This window comes from Myiozetetes cayanensis, unplaced genomic scaffold (genome assembly GCF_022539395.1).
Source record: "Myiozetetes cayanensis isolate MyiCay16 unplaced genomic scaffold, myiCay2020 scf34, whole genome shotgun sequence".
Lineage (NCBI taxonomy): Eukaryota > Metazoa > Chordata > Aves > Passeriformes > Tyrannidae > Myiozetetes > Myiozetetes cayanensis.
The window spans coordinates 1111269-1133267 of NW_026087566.1; the positions used below are offsets into that span (position 1 = coordinate 1111269).

Sequence of the window (21999 nt, forward strand, 5' to 3'; positions counted from 1 at the left end):
TTATTAAAACACAATATTGTCACCAATTCTGCCCCTGAGAGGAGGGCAGAGGGAGGGTTTGACGCTGGGACTTCAAAAAATGAATCGACAAAAATATTACCTCCAACAACTCATTTTCTTCTGTTGGGAATAAATCAGTGGCTTAACATGCAACTTAATTTCCCCAGAGGAAAAAAAGGTGGTGGGGAGGAGGGAAGTCTTTGAAAGACTTCTTTTTAAGCTTTAAAATCCAAATCTGATCCTGTGTGGACTGTTCCTTGGTTTTATGGCTCCAGGAACATCTGTGCAGTCTCCACCTGCAACATTTGCTCCTGCATGGAGTTGGAGCCCTTCAGAAAATCAGCATCCACATTCTGTGTGCCTGCTGGAACCCTCCACTGCCCAACTTAAAAACTGATTAAGGGCCTTTCTTCCAATGGGATCTGCTGAATGCTGTAATTAAAGGAGAAATTTATCTCGTGTCAGGAGCTCCCTCTCAATCAATTGCCCTTGGTGATGTTTTTTTACTGTTGCTCTGACCAAAATAATAATAAAAAAAAAAGGGACAACAAGGAAAAAAAAAATCATCTAATTGTTGTAAGATAAATAAAGGCAGTTGGGAAATGCAAAAAGTTTGGGAGAGATTTAAAGGTGATGTGGATGTGGCACCTGGGGATGTGTATTTTCCACTGATTCTGAAGGGTGCCCAGCTCACCCTGGGGCGTCTCCACACTTTGAACTGAGATGGAACATCCTCGAGGCACATGGCATCCTGGAATGGTTTTGGTTGGAAGGGACCTTCAAGATCATCCAGGGGACCTTCCACAATGCCAGGTTGCTCAAAACATCATCCAGCCTGTCCTTGAACACTTCCATTCATGGAATAACCTGTGCCAGGGCCTGCCCACCCTCCCAGGGAGGAATTCCTTCCCAATATCCCGCTAACCCTCCTCTCTATCAGCCATTCCCCCTTGTCCTGGCCACTCCATGCTCCTATAAATAATCTCTCTCATCCCAGGCCTGTGGCACCAAGGTCCTGATCCTTTTCCCTGGAGACTCTGGGCTTTCAGCACTGTCACTCCTGATTTACACCATTGTGAGTGGAAAAAGGGATTCAGCTCAAGACTCAATAACAATTCACATCTCTGGGAAGATCAGGGACCAATTAACTCCTAAATGGAAAATCAAGTTTGGAAATGAACCCAACAGCCTCCAGCCTGGAGAGGAACAGGGGTTTGAGAGGATCTACTTCTTAATTTTTGCTCAAGCATCCACAGAATCAGACAGAGCTCCCAATAAAAAACACTCTCCAGAGTACTGGGCCCATCAATTGATTCAGCTTTCCCCATTCTAAGTGCTATTTAGACTTAATTAAATCGGGCTGGTTTCTGAATAAGGCAGAACTGCCTGCTGGATGTGCTTCCCTGATTCATTTATTCCTACAGTAATCAGGCAACAAACACCCAGAGTGCTCCCGAGTTCCTTCTTCATCAGCAGAGTTCAGGGGAATCTCCCTGGATCCTCCTGGGACTTGGAGCAGGGGGAGTTAAGGAGCAAAAAGGAAATGCAGAGTTCCTGCCCTGGAAGGCTCTGGGAGCACCTGAATTCCTCAAGTCTGGGAAGGCTCTTCCAGAGGGATTTTTGGGAATAAATAACATGGGAGTTGTGCCAACATGGACCATCCCTGCTCCCACTGAGACCTTCTCAGCTGTCACCCTGTGATGCCCTGTGTCCCTTCCCTTCCCTTCCCTTCCCTTCCCTTCCCTTCCCTTCCCTTCCCTTCCTTCCCTTCCCTTCCCTTCCCTTCCCTTCCCTTCCCTTCCCTTCCTTCCCTTCCCTTCCCTTCCCTTCCTTCCCTTCCCTTCCCTTCCTTCCCTTCCCTTCCCTTCCCTTCCCTTCCCTTCCCTTCCCTTTTCCCTTCCCCTCATTTTAAACAATCAACATTTTCTATGGACACTCGTGGAGTTTTCAAGGAGATGTGACTCTGGGGAAAGTTTCTGGAAAAGAGGAGGAAAAAAATTGTTTCCAAGCTGGAAGGATTAAAAAAAAAAAAAAACCAGACAAAAATCCAGCTTTTCAAAGAGGCTTAATTTTTAATGATCTCCTTCCTCAAGGACACTTTAATGAATTTTCTTTGTGTGGTACCAAAACACGCTGAGCAAAACCTCCCATCCCAGCTCAGCTTCCATCCCAGCTCAGCTTCCAGGGCAAAACCAGAGGGGACACGAAGGGTTTGATTGGAAAGAAAAGTCCAAATTTAGCTGTACCTGACAATTCCAACTGTGAGATTGCAATGAAAGGGAGAAAAGAGTCCCAAGCCAGGTGAGATCCCCCTGTGGGCTCTGGGCATCTCCAGGAGATGGATCAGCCCCTTCACAAATCAATTTGTCCTTCACAGGGCCACTTCCAGCCTGGAAATTGGGTTTTATTTAATCCCTGCATACAACACTCCTAATTCTTGCTGTAGAAATGCCTTTTTGTCTCGTGCATTTCGCTGTTCAGCTGAAGATTTTCCTTTGTTTCTCTTTGTTTCCTTGTCCCTGTAAACTCCAAAAAAAAAAAGCCATTCAAAGCAGGAGATTCTCCTGCTTTTCTACACACTGGAAAATTCAGCATCAGCCACACACACTAAAAAAAAACAACACAACACCCTCCAAACCACAAAACTGACACCAGGCACATGTGTTTTTTTTCTTGCAAAATAAGAAATGTGTTGATGGCGTTTCTGGGCTGCAAATGGACCTCAGCTGATGGGGTATTTTTAACACTGAGGGAGCCACTGCTGCGACTTGGAATCCACAAATTGGACCAGGGATTAAACTGGAATCTTGCTTTGGAAAGCAGCATATTGCAGTTCTAGCACATACCAGTTGGATTCTTGTTATGTAAAGAGTCAGGGCCTGTGAGAACAGACCTCCCAGAACCTCAGGAAGGAAAAGTCAAGGAACATATTTCCCCCTTTTTTTAAAAAAATAAACAATTCAAACCCATCTTCGACACTGAACTAATAGGGAGACAAATCCCTGCTCATTAAAAGTTGTGAAAAAACAGAAATAAAGGGTCCTTTGAGGCACTGGTGGAGAACTGACTTTTCCCCATATTCATATTCTCATGTGGCTCTTTGGATGCCAAACAAAAAGAGAGTATTTTGAGTCCCAGGAAAAGTGGGATTTGGGCTGATGGCTGAGAAATCTTCCTGATTTTTGGGGTTACACTATTGGCACAAGCACGTGGGTTGTAAGTCACGTGAGGAGTGGCTGAGCTTCAAAGAAATCTTCCAAGGACAAGGAGGCAAAAAAATACCCCTCCAGTTATTTAAACCATTCCATGTAAGCCTGGCTTTGAAGTTTTGCTTAGAACTGGGCAAGCTGCTGCCCTGAAATCACACAAATAATCTGATTTTCCTTGTAAGATTAAGGAGTAGAGTCTTCTACCCTGAATTTCTAATTCTTTCTGCTCTGCTACGGTGACTCCTGAGTTTGGTTGGTGCTTCTTTAGTGGGATTGTGATTGTAAACCATGTTTCAAATTAACACCCTGAAGGTGCAGGCTGTGCAATGAGTGATGCTGCTTCCCACCCTAAATCTCCCAGCTGGATTTTATCCAGGCCCTGCTTTGGGCAGCACAACCAGCAGCAATTTCCCTGATAAACAGCGAGGCCACCCAGTGAACATCTCAAATGCAGCTGACAGTGAGATGAATTCTGATTAATGTTGGTTCTGAGGGGCTCAGCCCAAATCTGGAGGTTACAGGGGCCACTTTCAGCCTAATTTGGGGACAGGACTTAACTGGGGCTCCCACTGGAATTTATTTGTGTTCCCACACTGTGGAGGGATCTTCAAGTAGGGAGTCAATCTGCTCTACAATATTGTAACAAATGTAATTAAAAGGGACTCTTGTAGCAGAAGACAATCTCTGCAAGGCTAATTAAAATATTGCTGGCCCCTGCTAAACTTGCTCAGCTTTCCTTTAAGAGCTAATGAAATGCAAAGTATTGCCTCCTGTTTTCATCTGTAAAGAGAGTTCATTAATAGACCTTTCTGCACTGGATTAAGCCAAGTGCTCAGAAAGAGAATAAATTGAATCTCAGTAATTGAAGACCAATATTTTCTGGCTGAACTCCAATATTGGAAATTAAATCTTTTTAAAAAAGTGGGGGGAGGGGAAGGAGAAATGGAAAGTTCATGTGTAAAAGAAATATTGTGGCTTTGCTTCCCTAAAGAAAAACTGAGTATTTTGGGGGCAAGCAGACATTTCCCTCAAATGTTCTCTACAAAACTACGTTTCATGCAAGACATGTTTGGCCAGTCCTTCAACCAGAATGTTTTGGGGGGGAGAAATACCCTGAGAAAATGTTTTCTTTGTATCTTATTCTCCAGCTCTAGTCCTGAGGACACAAAACATCCCTCCCTGCAGGAGTGGCTGCTGCTCAGCAGAACACTTAATTCTCGGGCTAAAAATACAACCTATTAATATAAGCAGGTGATTTTTTTTTTTTTTGCTGCACTACTGGTTTCTAGGAAGTTGTTAAACCCTTCAAGCCTCGCTCTGAGATTCAGCTTTGAAAGTGGATTTGAGGGATTAGAACAACAGGACAGTGCCTGCTTTCCAAAGCTCTCCCTGCTCTGGACTCGGTGGTGTCTGGGAGATGAGTTGAGGGATTTTTTTTTTTTATCCATGACTGGACAAACTGACTCATCTGTTCAAGTGTTTTTTTCCACTACACTGTAGTAAAATCACTTAAAAAAAAAAATAAAAGGATTATTTGGGCTTGGGTTTGCTGTTTCTGCCCCATCCCTGCCATCCCAGCTCAGCTCTGCCCTTTCCTGCAGCCCCAGGCAGGGATTTGTCCCCAGGGTTTGTCCCCAGGGAATCAGCTCCCTGGGATGGGCAGGGGGAGGTCCCACTGACAGCAGGGGCTGTCCCAGCACAAACCAGCACAACTGGGGCTGATGGGCCTGGGAGCTGCTGGGATGTGCCAGCTGAGTCTGTCTGTCCTCAGCCACTGTCTGTGCACTATCATGGAATTATGGAACATCCTGAGCTGGGAGGGATCCCCAAGGACCATCCAGTCCAACCCCTGGCCCTGCCCAGGACACCCCAACAATCCCCCCCTGTCCCTCAGAGCGTTGTCCAAACCCTCCTGGAGCTCTGGCAGCCTTGGGGCTGTGCCCACTGTCCTGGGGAGCCTGTTCAGTGCCAACCACCCTGTGGGGGAAGAACCTTTCCCTGAGATCCAACCTGACCCTGCCCTGACACAGCTCCAGCCCTTCCCTGGGTGCTGTCCCTGCTCACCAGAGAGAAGCTTTGAGCCCTTAAGCACTGGATCAAACTCCCAGGAGAACCAAGACCCCCCTTCCCCACCCAAACCACGTCCCCAGCCAGGAACAGCGCGACCCCTCCCCGAAATCCAGCTATATTCCAACAGTTTATAAACTCCCTGAAACCGGTGAAACACTCCAAAAAAGCTCTTGCTGTTCAAGCTGCCATCTGTAAGAGCCTGGGTCTCTCATGTTTGGTGCAAGTTGTATGTGCTAATGTATGCACAGGCAGCTCTGCCTGTCCACGCCTCTGCTGTGCCACTTCTTGGCACAAACAAAGAGACTTTGCTCTTATTAACAGCATCTTATATCACATTCCAAGCTTCTGTTGCAGTTTTGCTGGGATTTTATTCTCTCTAAGGCCACAATCTGCAAGTGATAGCGCAGATTTCTTGCAAGGATTCCAATTAATGACAAATAAACCCAGCGAAACAGATTACAGCCAGCTCTGGAGGCTGCATGTTAAGCCTTTTTTTTCCTTGGGAATAAGCATTCAGGGGGGGAAAAAAAAAAAAAGGAAAAAAGAGATAATAAAAATGTCTTAATTTTGCTGCTCAAAACCAGTGTTGCTCAACAAATATTTTCATTTAAGTGTAACTCTTGAACTGGGCACCCTGAGCTCTCTGGATTCTCGAGGCAGTTTGTCTCTGCAGTCATCTGCTGTTATTTTTCTCTCTTGTTGTGTGGTCCCACCAGATTTCAAAACCCATGGAAATAGGAATGTGGTTGTACTAAAGGGACAAATAGGGAAAGTCTGGAGACTCTCAGATTTGCACAAATAAGGTCAGAGGAGATCTTAAATTTTATTCCTGTCCTCTCAGATTGGAGCTTTCCTGTAAATCCAACCGAACTCCGAGTTTCCTGGAGCGTTACCTGTTAGCTCAAATCATTCCTGCAGCATTCTCCCCAAACACTTTTGATACTTGATTGCATTTTGCACCCAGCTTTACCTCCCCTAAAAGAATTGGAGTCTCGTTTTGGGTGGGGGATTTCGAAAGATCGACAACTTAATTTTATTGCCAGCTCCAACAAATCTCATCTCCCGATTCAATAAAGCCGCTCTCACAGGGCACAGGCCACGTCCTGCAAAAACCACCAAGCAGACAAAACCCTCCCCTGCTCCAGTGTTCCTGGAGAAGTGCAGGAAAACATCCTGCAAAGGTGCTGAGCACGATGGAGCCTGGGACTCACCGAGGTATTTACACATCCCTTTGCTGGTTGTGCTGGAAAAAGTGAACCTGGATAAATAATTCATGGGGTGAGTTTGGTGTTCAGATCGCTCCTGTAAGCTTAACTAATTACCCCCAGAGCACTGTCTGCACTCAGCTTTCCTCACCCACTTAATTAAGCAGGAAGTGCTGCAGGTTGGAGCTTCAGGAGCTTGTGGGTCTGCAGAGCCCCTTCGAGAAAATAACCCCTAGTTAATGGCATTTATTTGTTTCTTAGAATGATAAAATCATATCCTGAGCTGGGAGGGACCCACAAGGATCACCAAATCCAACCCCTGGCCCTGCCCAGACACCCCAACAATCCCCCCCTGGCCCTCAGAGCGTTGTCCAAACCCTCCTGGAGCTCTGGCAGCCTTGGGGCAAAGTGATGGTCCCCAGCCCCAATCCCCTTGGGTGGGGTTTGCCTTCACACCAGAGGAGCAAGGGCAGCCCACCAAGACTCTCCCAACTCAATCCCACCTTCCAGCCCCAAAGCTTTCCTCTTCCTTGCCTTTTCCTGGGTTTCTGGGAAGTTTTCCTGGAGTCAGCACAAATGTGCAGCTCCTTCCAGTCCATTTCCAATTCCACTGGTATTTTGGGGTGTGTAAATGCTCTGCCTTCAGAATTTCCCCAGACTCTGAAGTGGAGATGGGCACAAACTGAAGGATGCCAGGGAAAATCAGGAGTGTCACACGTGATTTATCAGCAAACCTAATACTGCTCCTCCAGCCTGAACTGGGCTGGGAATATCCAGCAGCATCAGGTCCAGAGGGAAGAGCCAAGGGGATCCTTCACTCCATGACACCTCCTGGCACCAAAACTTTTCAATTCATCTTTTTGAGGCAAAAGATGCCAGTGGCTGCCACTGCTTTTTGTGCTCAGAGCTTGTTCTCAGTGCACACGAAGGGGAGAACAGGAGGAATGATAGAGGTGAAACCTTGGAACTTGGGGGGGGGCCCTGCAGGGAAAAGCCTCCATGGCACTTTCTCAGTGCTCCTCAGCTGAAAACCTGTCCTGCAAGGTGCACCATCACCTCCTCAGAGCCAGAAGAAGCCCCTGTCAGCTGTAAACACCCACCCTGCCCTGCAGGAACAGCCTCAGGCTCAGCTCTAGGCTGAGCTGTGCTTTCAGCTCATGACTTAAGTCTCCCCAGCCAGGGGTGAGGATCCATAACGGGATCAAGACCAATTATCTCATCCTTCAGCTCTTCGTGGAGGGCTCAGTTGCCAGAGGAAGGGAGAGAAGGAGCATTTCCAAGGACTAAAGGTCCCTGGGACGTGACAAACCCTCTGCAAAGCTCCCAGCAAACCCCCTGAGAGGTCTTGGCCAGTGATGCCCCTCAGCTGCTTTAACAAAGGTGTTGAAAAAGGCCTGGTGTGGGTGGAAGTGAGTCTGGTTTGCACTTTGTCTGGGCTGGAAAACAGGTTTCACCAGCTGAGCTCCAAACCTGCCCCGTGCAGCTGGGCTGGCTCAGCTGGGCTGGCTCAGAAGCTTTTGTGTGGCCCCAGCTCATTCCCAGCTTGTTCCCAGCTTGTTCCAGTCTCCCAGTGAGCTGGCACAAGCCACAGGATGACAAACAAGGGCAATTAGTCATTCAGGCTGCACTGGCTCTGCCTCCCTGTCCCCTGTACGTGTGTCACCCTGCCAAGCACATCCAGGCTCCTGAAAGCAAAAGGGGAGGGATGGGAGACAAAGTTCCTCTGCTGGATCCTTCTCCCTTCCTCTCGGTGCCACCCAGGACACTTTTCAGCCATGGAAAGGACTGTGATGACAGCACCTCCTTTAAATCACCAGCACTAATTTCCAATTGAATGGGAAACTTCGTGGTTGTTGGCAAGGACAGATGGACAGCGAGGGACAAACTCCCTGAGAGTCATCCCACAGCAGGTCCCTGCAATGTCGTGCTTTTGGAGGAGCACAGGAGTCATCAAAGCCTTCCAGTGGAGCTTTGAAGCTCCACTTTCCTTGCCTGACTGAGCAGGGAACCGAGCATGTTTGTTAAGAGCTCCAGAGGCAGAATCCAGGCTCCTGCCTGCCTTTGTGTTGGCATCCAGCACTCCCAGGGAGGGAGAGAGGAGCTGTTTCAACGTCTGCCAGTGGTCTTGCATGTACCTGGGGAGCTCCAGTGCTGGCAGAGATCTGCTGTTGTCCTCGGGGTGCTTCCTGAGGTCCAATTTATTCCTTCAGCCATATGGTGCTCGAGTCCCTCTCAGCACCTGCAGCGCTTTCAAGAGCTTGGCTTTGTTCTGGGGCTGCTCCTGGGCAGCTTTGCCTCAAAAGTTCCCCCTGGCTGCTCAGCTGGATGCCTGCAGATGGTGTGGCAGTGCCTGGCTAATGAAGATGTGTCGTGTAGCAGCTCCTCTGCCCGGGACAGGTCCTTGCCCCCAGCACCAACCTCTCAGAGCCCCTCCTGCCACCACATCCAAGAACATCCCCCCCTCCCTGGAGATTTCCTGCCACAGCGCTGTGTCTGTGCAGAAAGACACCAATTTGTTCCACTGCACATTCCTTTGCTTCATCCTGCCTTGCCTCTGAGGTATTCCCAAGCTTTTATCCTGTCTCTCTCCAGCAGTTCCCGTTTCCAGAGCTGTTCGCTGTCGCTGCTGCTCCTCAGCTCGGCTGTCAGTGCTGTCAGCCCTTCTCCAGGCTCCCTGCTTTTGCTTGTGGCAGAAACAACACTCTGGCATCACACAGCAAACAAGAGCCCCTTTTTTCCCCCCCTCTGGGAATGCCATCCTGGCTGGCAGGAGCTGCAGAGCATCAGTCACACCCCCGAGCTGGGAGGGGTTGGGGGAGGCTCTGCCTGGTACCACTGGCCAAATTCCTCTGTCTGCTTTAGGAAAGGGCCCTGCCCACCAAGGGACAGTGCCCTGATGGGCAGAGAGCGGGATCCTGGGGAATATTTCCCAAGGAGAAGCTGCCTGGCTCCCAAGCAGCACAGCATCCTCTGCTGATGACCAGGGTCCTTCCCCCCAGGCTCATCTGCCGTGTGTCAGAGGCCCCTGTGCTCCTCTCCTGACCATTTCCCCCTCCCAGCTTCCCTGCTGGGTGACCTGCCACCCCCTGCACCCCTGTCCCCCACCAGAACTCTGCTCCACCACTGGTTTTGTTGTCAGAACCTCAGAGAATGAAACAGGGAGGGAGTAAAAGCCCCTCTCAGCCCTGGGAAGAGGCAGAGAGAGAACAGCCAGCAGGTCAGGGATGATGTTCTGCTGATGCAGGGGTGGTTTTAAGGTGTAGGTTGAGCACCTTTGCCCCAAATTATCTGTTGCTGCCCACTCCTGGAGGCACCATCCTAAAATCTGCTCTGAGCTGAGGTTTCCTCTGGTCCCCAGCTGGGACAACATGAGAGTAAATCTCTGCCCCTCAGCCCGTGGAGCTGCCAAATTACTGAGCACTGGCCCAATCTGGTTGAAATAAAGGGCTGTCAGACACCACTGGGCCCTGCTGGCTCTCAGCCTGCTCCCAAAATCCTGCTGGAAGTCCTTTTATTCCTGTGTATTCCCACACTGAGGCGTGTTTGGGGGTGCAGATTCACGTGCAGGGGCTGGCAACCAAACAAGGGCCTTGAATAATGCAGGAGAGGGGTGGCAGGTGAGGATGCTTTCTCTGAAATAACTAACAGCAGCAATAAGGCAAATCCCTCAAAGAGCTGCCAGCCCATTTTTCAGGCTGCAGGCAGAATTTGCAGGCCTGGACCCGAAGCTCCCTCATTGCAGCCCGTAAATAAATGAGTGCCTTGCGTTGTCCCACTCTGAAATCCTTCCCTACTCTGCCTGGCTTTGCTGTCCTGCACCCCTGAGATGTCCCTCTGGCTACAACCAGCTGGGTCCTGTGTTTTAGGAGCAGGATTTCTGTCCACAGCCCTGCTGGGAAAGGGGAGGTTGGATCCAACGCTGTTTTCCCAGGTAATGAAGCTCCAAATGAACCCAAACCCTTCACACTCTGCTCCCAGACCTGCTTAAAAACACAGAGCAGCAGCTCAGCCTCGTGCAAATGGTTTGGGAGTGGTCCCAAAACTGAGGTGGTGAGGTAAATACAGGAAAATTGAAGAAATTTGTAGTGCCAAAATCCAGACACACACACACAGAGGGATTCTGGAAGCAGCCAGTGAAGGCAGCAGGAAGGGGAAGATGAGGGCCCAGCAGAGGGTCATGAATACACCTAAAAGATTTATTTACAGGGCAGTGAATACACCTAAGTGGTGTACTCAGCAAGAGATGATTCAGACAGGACAGAGATCACCCCAAAATTCAGCAAACTGAGCAGCCTGGGCTGGTGAAAGGTGGCCCTGCCCATGGCAGGGGGTGGAACGAGGTGTGGGCTTTAAGTTCCCTCCCAATCCAAACCATTCAGTGATAATTCTATGAAACATCATCCTGATAAGTGGGAATGGAATCTCTTGTGCTGGTTTGATGTGCTACCCCCCCTAACCTGGGGTTGGACCCCCCTCCAGCAAGGCTGGGAGACCCCCAAAGACCCCCTGTGAGACCCCCAAAAAGGCCCTCAAAGCAGAACAGGGAGAGCCAGGAGTGAAGTTAATGTGGAGAACCATCAGACAGAGGGGTTGGAACGAGTCCAGTGCAGGAATTAGGATTCTACTCGTGCACATTTCATAAAGAATTAATTAGTGATTAATGGCTAAAGCTGCAGTCATGGAAATTTGGGAGGAAAGGTGCCAGCAATGCTTTGGTGGCACCAGCTGGAGAAGGGCCTGTGCAGAGGGGGGCAGGTGGCACTTGGGGACACTTCAGTGTCCCCACACAGGAGATGGATGGGCAGCTCTGGGCACTGAGGGGGGTTTATTGATAAGAGGTAACAATTCCAGTGGCATTAACCCAGTGCTCCCTGCCCAGATTGATGGAGGGTTCATAGCAGAGGCCACATTCCCAAACTCCTCCATCACCTGCTCTCCTGCCCAACAAATCACCCCCGTGGGATTGTTCCTCAAACTCCTGGCCCAGATTCCTCCCTGACAAAAATCTCTTTTTTATTTTTTTAATTTTTTTTTTCCCAGGCAACGTCAATTTGCTGAAGACAAAAATATCTGAGAGAGAGGCTCGATTTGATGAATCTCCTGCTGGAGGAAGAAAACTGTTGAAAAATTGCTGAAAGCCTATTTTGTCATTTCCAACAAAATGTTTTTTTGTTTGGAATAACTTCGAGCTTGGGAACGTAACTTAGTTTACACTACAAATGCTTTTTAAAGGTCAGGTGGAAATAAACAGCTTGAAGACCCACTGCTTTATGACTGGTTCGAGTTTTTCTTCCTCAGTGACAAGCAAATTGAGATTTTTTTTGATTCTTCCTTCCAATTCAAAATGGGAAAATTATTTAAAGATTTCTTTTTTTTTTTTCAATGTGAAAAAAACCCATTCCTGTGCAGCACAAATTCACCTGAATTTTGGTTTGGGGCAAAAGAAAGCACAAATAACAAAAAAGGGAGAGGATTGTGCAGAGGGGAATCCACTGAGGAACAGGAAACCTGTTTAACCAGAAGGACCAAATCCTTCATTTCAAACCATCTGTGTCTCTGCACAGAAAGAAGGTTCTGAGACATTTCAAGGGTACTGAAGGAGGCAGAAGAATCAAAGCTAAATTGGGGATGTCACACCTCGAATCCTGGGGGGCAGTTTTGGGCCCCTCAGGACAAGAGAACGTCAGCAGGGGGGTGGGGGTAGACAATTCCACAACGGTGTGGAATTACAGAACCAGAGAAGCATGGAATGGTTTGGGTTGGAAGGGACCTTCTCCTCCTCAGTGTTTTCCACCAGGAGGTGCAGGGCTGAGTGTTGGACAGGGGTGGGGCTGGGGGTGAGCACTGACAGCCCTTTCCTCGTGCTCTGAACGTCTTTGTTCCAAGCAAGGCACAGGATCCTCCCCTCCAAAGGGCATTGCCAGGGAGACATCACCTCCACAAAGCATTTTGCACTTTCCAAAGAGCATTGCCAGGGAGACACAGCCTTTCCACAGGGATGTGTCAGGCAGTTTGCCTGCAGAACGAGACTGTCTCCTGTCTGGGGGTGACATGGGGACCTTTCCCAAGCCCTCTTACAAATTGCAGCTTCCTCTCTGCACCCACAGACACCTCCACAGGGATCCTGGGCAGGCAGCCCAAAAACTGGGAAAAGCCACCAACCAGGACGTTATTTTTGGTGGTTCCAAGTTTCTGCTCCATGTGCTGTGGCAGCAGGAACAGGACACACGACCTGACACTAAACCTGACAGGCTGGGAGAGCTGGGGGGTTCACCTGGAGAAGAGAAGGATCCAGGGACACCTGAGAGCCCCTTCCAGGGCCTAAAGGGGCTCCAGGAGAGCTGGAAGAGGGACTGGGGACAAGGGATGGAGGGACAGGACACAGGGAATGGCTTCCAACTGCCAGAGATAGATGGGATATTGGGAAGGAATTGTTGGCTGGGAGGATGGTGAGGGGCTGGAATGGATTGCCCAGAGAAGCTGTGGCTGTCCCTGGATCCCTGGAAGTGTCCCAGGCCAGGCTGGACAGGGCTTGGACCACCCTGGACTAGTGGAAGGAGTCCCTGCCCATGGCAGGGGCTGGGACTGGATGGTAGAAAATGTATATTCTTTGGTAGTGGTCAAACTGGCAATAAAATCATAGAATCAAATAATGGCTGGGAACTGTGGGTTTTGAACACAACCCCAACCCTTGGGTGTGGGAAAACAGCCATGGCAGGAGAGGAACATTCCTTCATAAAGCCTGTGGCACCTCTGTGACTGAGGAACACACCTCTCCCTCCATGGAAAGGACACAGGTCCAAGATGAAAGCAGAGGCCACCATTTCCCACCCAAAGGCAGCACTTTCGGTTCTAAACAAGCACAGAAGATTCACAGTTTTGTTTTGCTTGCTGCACAACAACAGAGAGAGAGATCTTTGCCCAGATATTCTCGATTTGCTGCTGGGCTCTGCTGTTTCTTGATAGAGAATCTTAATTCATTTGTGTGCCTGGAGAGAAATCCAATCGGGAAGAGGCTCGGGATCGATACCTGGAGCAGCACAGTGCAGCCTGTGCTCAAAGAGTGGGACTGGGAGCTTCCAGAGAGCCAGGGAAAACAGCTCCTGGCTTGGAGCTGGAGTTGTTACAGCTCCTAATTATTGATGTGATGGTGGTCTGAGAGCCTGTGACCCAGCTGAGCTGAAAACACGGAGGGAGGATGAAAAGACTGGGAAGACTTTGCACCAACAGCTGGATGTGGAGAGGGGAGAGCCCACCAGGCTCTCTCTGCTGGGCAGTACGTGCTGAGAAATGATTTCACAGGTGCCAGGAGAAGGATGTCAGGAAAGGAGGGGTTGGGGAAGGCTCTGGGTTTGTCTGCACAGAGTGGCCATCCTTGGAAGGAGCAGCACTGGGAGGCAGCACGAAAATCCTGGGCTGGAAAGCTCGTGGGGTGGGTGCTGGGGTGGTGTGGACAGGTCTCCTGAGGGCACAGGAGCTGGGGAAAGGGAGCTACAGGAGAGGAGATGGATTTTTTTACAAGGGCCTGGAGGGGCAGGACAAGGGGGGAATGGCTTCAAACTGAGAGTTGGTTTAAGATGGGATATTAGGAAAAAAATCCTTACGGTGAGATGGGCAGGCCCTGGCACAGGTTGCCCAGAGAAGCTGTGGCTGCCCCTGGATCCCTGGAAGTGTCCAAGGCCAGGCTGGATGGACTCCTGAACAACCTGGGCTGGTGGAAGGTGTCCCTGCCCGTGCCAGGGAGTGGAACTGGATGGGCTTTAAGGTCCCTTCCCACCCAAACCATCCTGTGGTTCTTTGATTTTATTGTCTTTCTATCCCCACTCTCTCACCTGCCCTTCTTGTGCTGCCTTGGTAGATGATTTTATTCATTTAGAGGTGAAAACCTGTGGGGATACCTGCCTTTCAGTACAAATTTATTAATATATAAACATCTCCAGCAACTTCTCCTTAAAAATTTAAGGAAATGCTCACTCTCCCTCCCTTCCCAGAGCCTGAAGGTTCAGTGCACACATAAAACAGAGCACGAGGAAACACACACAGCCCTCAAAGAAATCACTGTGCTGAGACACAGAACAAAGGTAATGAATAAATAAATAACAAATAAATAAATGCTGGGAGTACATAAGGGCTGGAACTGGATGGTCTCTGAGGTCCTTTCCAACCCAAACCATGACTTAGGTCATAACTGGAGGAGGCTGCACTCTGTCTCCAAGGCTCTTCATCTGTTAGCATTCCATTAACTTTCTCCTGCTTCCAGGAGAATTCCCTCACACTCCTCAGAAAGAGGGGGATGGCTTTTGTGTCCCATGGAAATCCTCTCTGTGCTGCCTTTTAACATTTACCTGCTGTCTCAGAAATGCTGGATCTGGAAATTGCTTTCCTGCAGCCATTTGGAAGACCCTGGAAGGCTGGACAGGGGTGAGGAGCTTCTCCTGAGATGGGGAGAGCAGGTAGAACTTGTTAAGCAAGGAGAAGAGGTGGCTCCACACTCTGTAGCATCCCCCAAGTGTCCCCCTTGTATCTGCATTTGGTGTTGCTGTTCCATGAGCTGGAGGAGCCACCACAACTCTTCTGCCACCTTTGAACTTCCCTCTTTTGGTTAAAATTTAATTCTGATTTCATCTGAGACACCTCCAAAGCCAAACTAAAAGTTGCTCTCAATTACAAAAAAACCCCAAACACCAGTAAATATACTTAAAACAAGTCTTGAAAACTCCCCTTGCTCTTACTCCAGACCCAGCTCTGTCCTCAGCAAAGCTGATGTGAAATGTTAAACCAGTTTTTACAGCTCTGTTCTTCAGTTCCTGTGTTTGTGTAGCTGGGAGCAGAAGCACAGGCACATCCACCTTCTACCTTTCATTTCTGGCTCTTCCCAGCACTAAACACCAATCAAGATCCTGCAGAGAGCTCGGGGCAAATATTGCACTGCTGAATATTCACCTATTCCTTCTATTTTTTCCTCCTCATTATTGCTGTTCTTCTTGCTCCCCACATTTGCATGAAAATAATGGGTTTATTGCTCCTGTCCCCAGCGTGCTGCTGCATTTAGAAGTTTGCAAAGATTATGAAAACTGCAGGTGATGAATAAGCCACTGGGACAGATGTGCTTGGTAATTAAAAACATGGGGATATTTTCATCTGTTAAATACAGTCCACAACAATGGACTGTGGTGCTTCTGAGCAGAACCTTCCTGAGAGCTGCTCACAGATCCCACAGAACTGTGGTTTGGGTGGGAAGGGACCTGAAAGCCCATCCAGTCCCATGGGCAGGGACACCTTCCACCAGCCCAGGTTGCTCCAAGCCCTGTCCAACCTGGCCTTGGACAGAAATCCTTCTCTCCTCCTCCTCCATGTGGGGACAGCCCCTGATCCACCCCAGTGGGGAACAGCTGGGAGACAGGAATTGCTTTTTGCAAAGTGCTGGGAGCTTTCCCACTTCCATTTTCACTCCCTGCTGATGTGAAAACAGGACCCTTCAAAACTCTGCTGGGAAAAGCTGCAAGGAGAGGAGCTGCTCACCCTCCTGAGGAGAGCCCAGAGCTTGGATCCTTTCACCAGGACTCCCAAGAGTCTCAATTCGAGTCCATTTTCTTCTTTAGATCTAATCCCAAGCAACCCTCCTTTAATTTAGATTAATCCCCCCTTCTCCTGCCAATCCATGCCCTGGTGATTTCTCAGGGCAGGAATCCCAGGCTGCCTGTGAGCTGGCCCTCTCCTTTCAGCTCCCCATCTCAGGAGATCCATGCCCATTCCTGAGCCAGCACCTTCTGCACATCCCTGTGCTCTTCTTTGGAGCCCCAGGAGCTTGGGCCAGCTGCAGCATCACCATCACCATCACCATCACCATCACCATCACCATCACCATCACCACCACCCTCCCTTCTTCTCCCCATCCCTCCCTCCTCGTGGCCAGAGCCTCCCTTGCAGCCCCACCCGTGTTCTCCCACTGAGCCCTTTTCCCAAACTTCAGGCTGGGAGCTGTTAAATCCTAAAGGCTGCTGGTCCTGCCTGGAAAACACATCCTTGGGATGTAAACTGTGTGTCTTCCTCGCAGCGAATCCCGGGCCTGGGAAGCTCCAGAGTGTGACTGACAGAGCCCTCAGGCACAGCCATTGTTTGACTAATGACACTCCTCTCTTGTTTCCTTTCTCTCCCGGTGATGAACAGATTGGAAATGCCTTGATCAATACAGATTATGGGGATCAAATCTTCATCTCCTGTTGAATCTGCTCCATACCGTGTTTCCTCTACTTCTGCCCAGCTTTTAAACGCCTGTCTTTTCCCTTCTGCTTTAATTATTTCTCTCAACGACATCATTAACTCCCAGGCATGTTTTGGATGGGGTTTGTTTGTGTTGCAAGGCTCAGACTAAAGCAGCATTGATTTTTGAGTGCTGCTCCTTCACTGCAAAGTCACTGTGGACAAGTTACAGTCTAAAAGCTGCAGATTTTGGCTCTGGTCTTCTCTACACAGACACAGCTCTTCTGTTCTTCATTATCAGCCAGTTTAGTGGGAAGGGAATTACCCTCTGGAATTGCTGCCCCACTTGAGGCCTTTTATATGCTCTATTTTGGAGACAAATCAGAGGCAGACAGTGGGTACAGGACTTATTAGCACTAATTGCCTCCCAGAGTGAGATCAAACATCCAGATCACTGAAATGTCCTGCTCTGTTTTCATAATGGCCATTTAATTCAACGGACACAAGTGCAGGGAACTTTTCCAGGGAAAGGTAATACATGTAAATTGAAAGTGTAATGGGATATTGGGACACATTATACCCAGCAGGTCTGCCAGATGTGATTAAACTCAGTTCCTTCACAAAGGGATAATAGAGCCCGTGTAGAGCAGCAAAATAAAACCCTTGTTCTTGTGCTAACACCAAACTGACCCTATAGGTACTGAACAAATCCAAATTAACTTTGTCTGTCCAGTTTGGGAAAATCCAAAGTTTACTGCTCCAGACATCAGAAGAGTGTGATTGTTCACGTTTTCCAACGATCCAACCTGAATGAAAACCTTATTTCTGTTTGGCTTTATTTAATTCCTGATGTCTGGTAACCACCACCAGAAATCAGCCCCACTGGTTCCACCCGCTCAGAAACATCTGGGCAGCTGCTGGATTGGAGTTGTGTTGGTTCTGGAGCATCCCAGAGCTGGAAAACGGAAGGAATGGAAGGAATAGAGAGGAACTGATCAGCTTTTCCTTCCATCCTCCCCTATTCCCTGTCATCCAGCTCGCTGTTATCCCATTTTATGGACACGTGGATTCACTGCTGGCTCCGATCCTGCCGCTGAACCCCTCCCTCCCCAGGCTGCTTTTAAACCTTCCGCTGAGCACCACGCACAAATAATAAACCCAGGAACATCACCAGCTGAATCTCAGTGCCCCTGAGGGCCAATTTCCTCCTGCTTTGTTTCCTTTGCACAGCCTGGCTGGGGTAATCAAACAATTAGGGACTTGCTAATGACCCAGTCGAACGGCTCCCGTTAATGCTGCAGGCATAAAACAGCGTGTTCTCCTGATTTAAGCTAAATCTTCCTAAGTTTTTGGCTTTATCCTTCATCTTCCAGGCTGGATTCTGAAGCCAGAATGTCAGATTGAGATTCTGAACACTCTGTGGGTTTGCATTTCGTGGTCTGTGTGGTGACCCCAGACAAAGAGCACAGAGAGAGACCTTGGGAAAGATCTGCTTGTCCTGTAACAGGTTAAGGGAAGAGGAAGAGGAAGGAACTGTGTTGGTGGGAGGAGAAAAACCAGCAGAGAACTCAGCCCTGCTCTGCAGGCTCTCAGAGGTTGAGAAGGAATGCAGCAACACTAAAGCCTCAGTTCTTCAGCCCTGGGAAATTACAGGTAGCATTAAACAAACAAGGACTCTAAATCCTGCAGCTCCAGAGCAAAGCTCTCCTAAAGCTGGGAGCAAAAGAGAAAAGAAACCCTACAATATCACTGAAAACAAAAATCTCTTTATTCTTTCAAGGCCTGATTTGTATTTTCCCATTTGGGCCAGGACAGGGGCCATTCTCTCCCTTTGCTGCTCTGTGGTGGGTTTGCAGTAGTTTTGAAAACTGTGGCTCCACAAGGAACTGATTCCCCAGGAAGCAGGGATATAAACCAAGCTGGAAAAGAGGCAGGAGTGCAGCTTTCCCTGCCCTCACCTCCTCAGTACCTGGTGACCCCTTGGTCGCCACTGATCTCTCCTGCTGTGGCAAAGCTTGCAGCCCATCTCCATCAGAAGGATGGATCCCTTTCCAACCCTTTCTCTTCACAGGGAGAGGGATTCCAGATGGATGGCATCCACCTGTCCTCGGCTGGGGTTGGAATTTGGAGCCTGAATTCCTCATTTATCTACAAAGCTGAGTCCTGCAGCAGAGCTGGGGTCTGTGTTGAGTGTCATGTCATGGTGAGAGGGACAATGACCCAGGGCTATTTTGGACTCTGTCATAGAATCACAGAATGAACCAGGTTGGAAAAAGACCTCTGAGATCATCAAGTCCAACCATTGATCCAACCCCCTGTGGTTCCCAGCCCATGGCACTGATCCAGCCTGTCCTTAAACACCTCCCTGGGCCGCCCATTCCAATGGCTGAGCACCCTCTCTGGAAAGAATTTCTTCCTGATATCCAACCTAAACCTCCCCTGGTGCAGGTTTAAACTGTGCCCTCTTGTCCTACTGCTGGTTCCTGAGAGAAGAGACCAATTCCCACCTGGCTACAACCTCCTGTCAGGAGTTGGAGAGAGTGATGAGGTCACACCTGAGCCTCCTCTTTTCCAGACTCCCTCAGCCTCTCCTCACAGCACTTGTGCTCCAGGCCCTTCCCCAGCCTGGTTGCTCTTCTCTGCACCTGCTCCAGCCCCTCCATGTCCTTCCTGACCTGAGGGGCCAGAGCTGGGCACAGCATTCGAGGGGTGGCCTCACCAGCACTGAGTACAGGAGAAGAATCACTTCTCTGCTCCTGCTGCCACTCTGTTCCTGAGCCAGGCCAGGATCCATTGGCTTTCTTGGCCACCTGGGCACACTCTGGCTCCTGTTCAGCTTCCTGTCAATCCAGACTCCCAGGTCCCTTCCTGCCTGGCTGCTCTCCAGCCACTCTGTCCCCAGCCCGTGGGGCTGCAGGGGATGTTGTAACCAAAGTGCAGGACCCGGCACTTGGCCTCGTTGAACCTCATCCCCTTGGAATCAGACCATGGATCCAGCTTGTCCAGGTCCCTCTGCAGAGCCCTCCTGCCCTCCAGCACATCAACACACCCCCCCAGCTTGGTGCCATCTGCAAATTTGCTAATGGTACACTCAGTCCCCTCATCCAGATCATCAATAAAGATATTAAACAGGACTGGGCCCACACTGATCCCTGGGGACACCACTGGTGACCAGATCCCAACTGGATGCAGCTCCACTCCCCACCACTCTCTGGGCCTGGCCTGGTCATTGCTGTTTTATGCCAATCTGTGCTGAGTGAAGCTGAGATGAGCCTGATGTGTCACTTCTGCCTCTTCCACAAAGCCAAAACGGCCTGAAGTCAATATTGAAGAGCATGATGGCAACTAGTTCTGATGGAAACAAACTAGTTCTGATGGAAACAAACTAGTTCTGATGGAAACTAACTCTCCAGCCTCGCTGATCTGTGCATGGACCAGAAGAACCATCACACAGAAGGCAAATCACTGATAAATGGCAGCTGAACAGGCACCAGGGAGGCAGCCCAGGCTATTGCTGGCATTGCAGCACCACCTACACGTCCCTGACACGGCACAGTGAAGAAGCTCAAAGCACAGCTGGTGTTTGGGGTGTGCTGGAGGTGAAGATGAAAGCATTTAAATGCAAATGTATTCAAATGAGACACGGGTCTGGCTGAACTGCTGAACCTGAGCATCTCAGCACTGGGAATGGGCTGGGTCACTCCTGATTCCCAGCAGCCATCCCAGCCTTGGCTGCTCCCCAGCTCTGGAGCAATTGGGATGCAATTAATGGCATCTCCAGCAAAACACTTGTGAGCTCGAACATCATGACTGGGCTAATTCTTAACAATCAGAGTTTCCTTGTCTTCTTTATGAAGACCTCACTGAACAGACTCTTTTTTTCTTTTGTTTCAAGGGATCAATCCAGATCTTTGGGGTTGATTTATTTGTCTGGTTGCTTTCTAAAACAACTTGTCCTCCCCAAGGCAATTAAAACATCAGTATGAGGAGAAATGTGGGAGGCTGAGGCTGCTTACACTGAGCTGAGAATTGATTCCATTGAGGGTTTGATCCTTTCCATCTCTCTGTCTGAATTCCCAGTATATTCCATCTTCTTTGGTACTGCTCAAATTGTCCATAAAATCCCAGAATCAAGGAATGGTTTTGGTTGGAAGGGACTTTAAAGCCCATCCAGTTCCACCCCTGCCATGGGGGCTGATCCTGTTTGTTCTGTCCCAGCACGTTTCTAAATGGAAATACAAAAGCAGAGACTTGAAAGTTCCTTTCCTCTCATCCAGATTTGGGCAGGGGGGTCATCAGAATACATGTCCAAGAGACACACACCCAGAGGAGGGTATTTCACACCTTCCTGATATTTCACCTCTCCCTAAAAATTACCCCTGTTTTTACACAGATTAATTGTGTCCTGTTGTCCATTGTCCAAACTCAGTGACCACCAGGCCACTCAGGGTAACTTCCTCATTTGGAGGCACATTGTGGATATACAGGAGTCCCTGAGATGAATCCCAACCCTTGGGAATTCAGACAGAGAGATGGAAAGGATCGAACCCTCAATGGAATCAATTCTCAGCTCAGTGTAAGCAGCCTCAGCCTCCCACATTTCTCCTCATTCTGATGTTTTAATTGCCTTGGGGAGGACAAGTTGTTTTAGAAAGCAACCAGACAAATAAATCAACCCCAAAGATCTGGATTGATCCCTTGAAACAAAAGAAAAAAAAAGAGTCGGTTCAGTTGAGGAAGACAAAGAAACTTTGAATGTTTAGAATGTTCCAAGCCTTGTGCTGGAGATGCCATTAATTGTATTCCAATTGCTCCAGAGCTGGGGAGCAGCCAAGGCACTGAGGGACTTTAAGACAAAGGAGCTGCTATTTTATGTAAGTGATGCTGGTGGTGCAAATTGTCCTGATGGGCCAGTGCTCAGCCAGGATGCCCCAGGAGTGATTTTACCCTCCCAGGCACTTTTGGCATTAAAAGAAGTTGTTTCCAAGGCAGCAGCGCTGGAAAGGAGGTGCCTGGGGTGAGGCAGCTTTGGAAAGGCAGCAGCAAAGCCGAGGTGATGAAGGGAGAAGGACATGAATATTGAGAAAAAGAGGCAAAGATGGCTCCAAGTGCACAGGGAGCTGTTTGGATAGAGCTCTTCCAGCTCTATGGAGGGATGTGCCTTCAGCTCCATCTCCAGGTTGTCCAGGGCTGGGAGAGGCCAAAAAAACACCCTGAGAGTTGAACACAGTGGGTGGATTGGAGGGATTGCACAAAGGGATGTGCCTTCAGCTTCATCTCCAGGTGGGAAGAGGTCAAAGAACACCCTGAAA

The 21999-nt window shown here is 49.2% G+C and overlaps 2 protein-coding genes across 4 annotated transcripts in view; both read right to left on the minus strand.

The window, feature by feature from the left end:
• LOC126646402 (uncharacterized) overlaps positions 1 to 21999 on the minus strand; it is a 281736-nt gene that overhangs the window by 223936 nt on the left and 35801 nt on the right. The window contains exon 1 of one of the 2 annotated variants that reach the window (XM_050327742.1): positions 20846 to 20858. The exons of the other annotated variant lie outside the window; for it this stretch is intronic. The gene's annotated coding sequence lies outside the window, so the exon portion shown is untranslated. Of the gene's footprint in view, positions 1 to 20845; positions 20859 to 21999 lie in introns of those variants that run through there. 2 annotated transcript variants of the gene reach the window in all.
• Positions 1 to 21999, minus strand: part of ASIC2 (acid sensing ion channel subunit 2) — a 358569-nt gene that overhangs the window by 167525 nt on the left and 169045 nt on the right. The gene's annotated exons all lie outside the window — the stretch shown is intronic.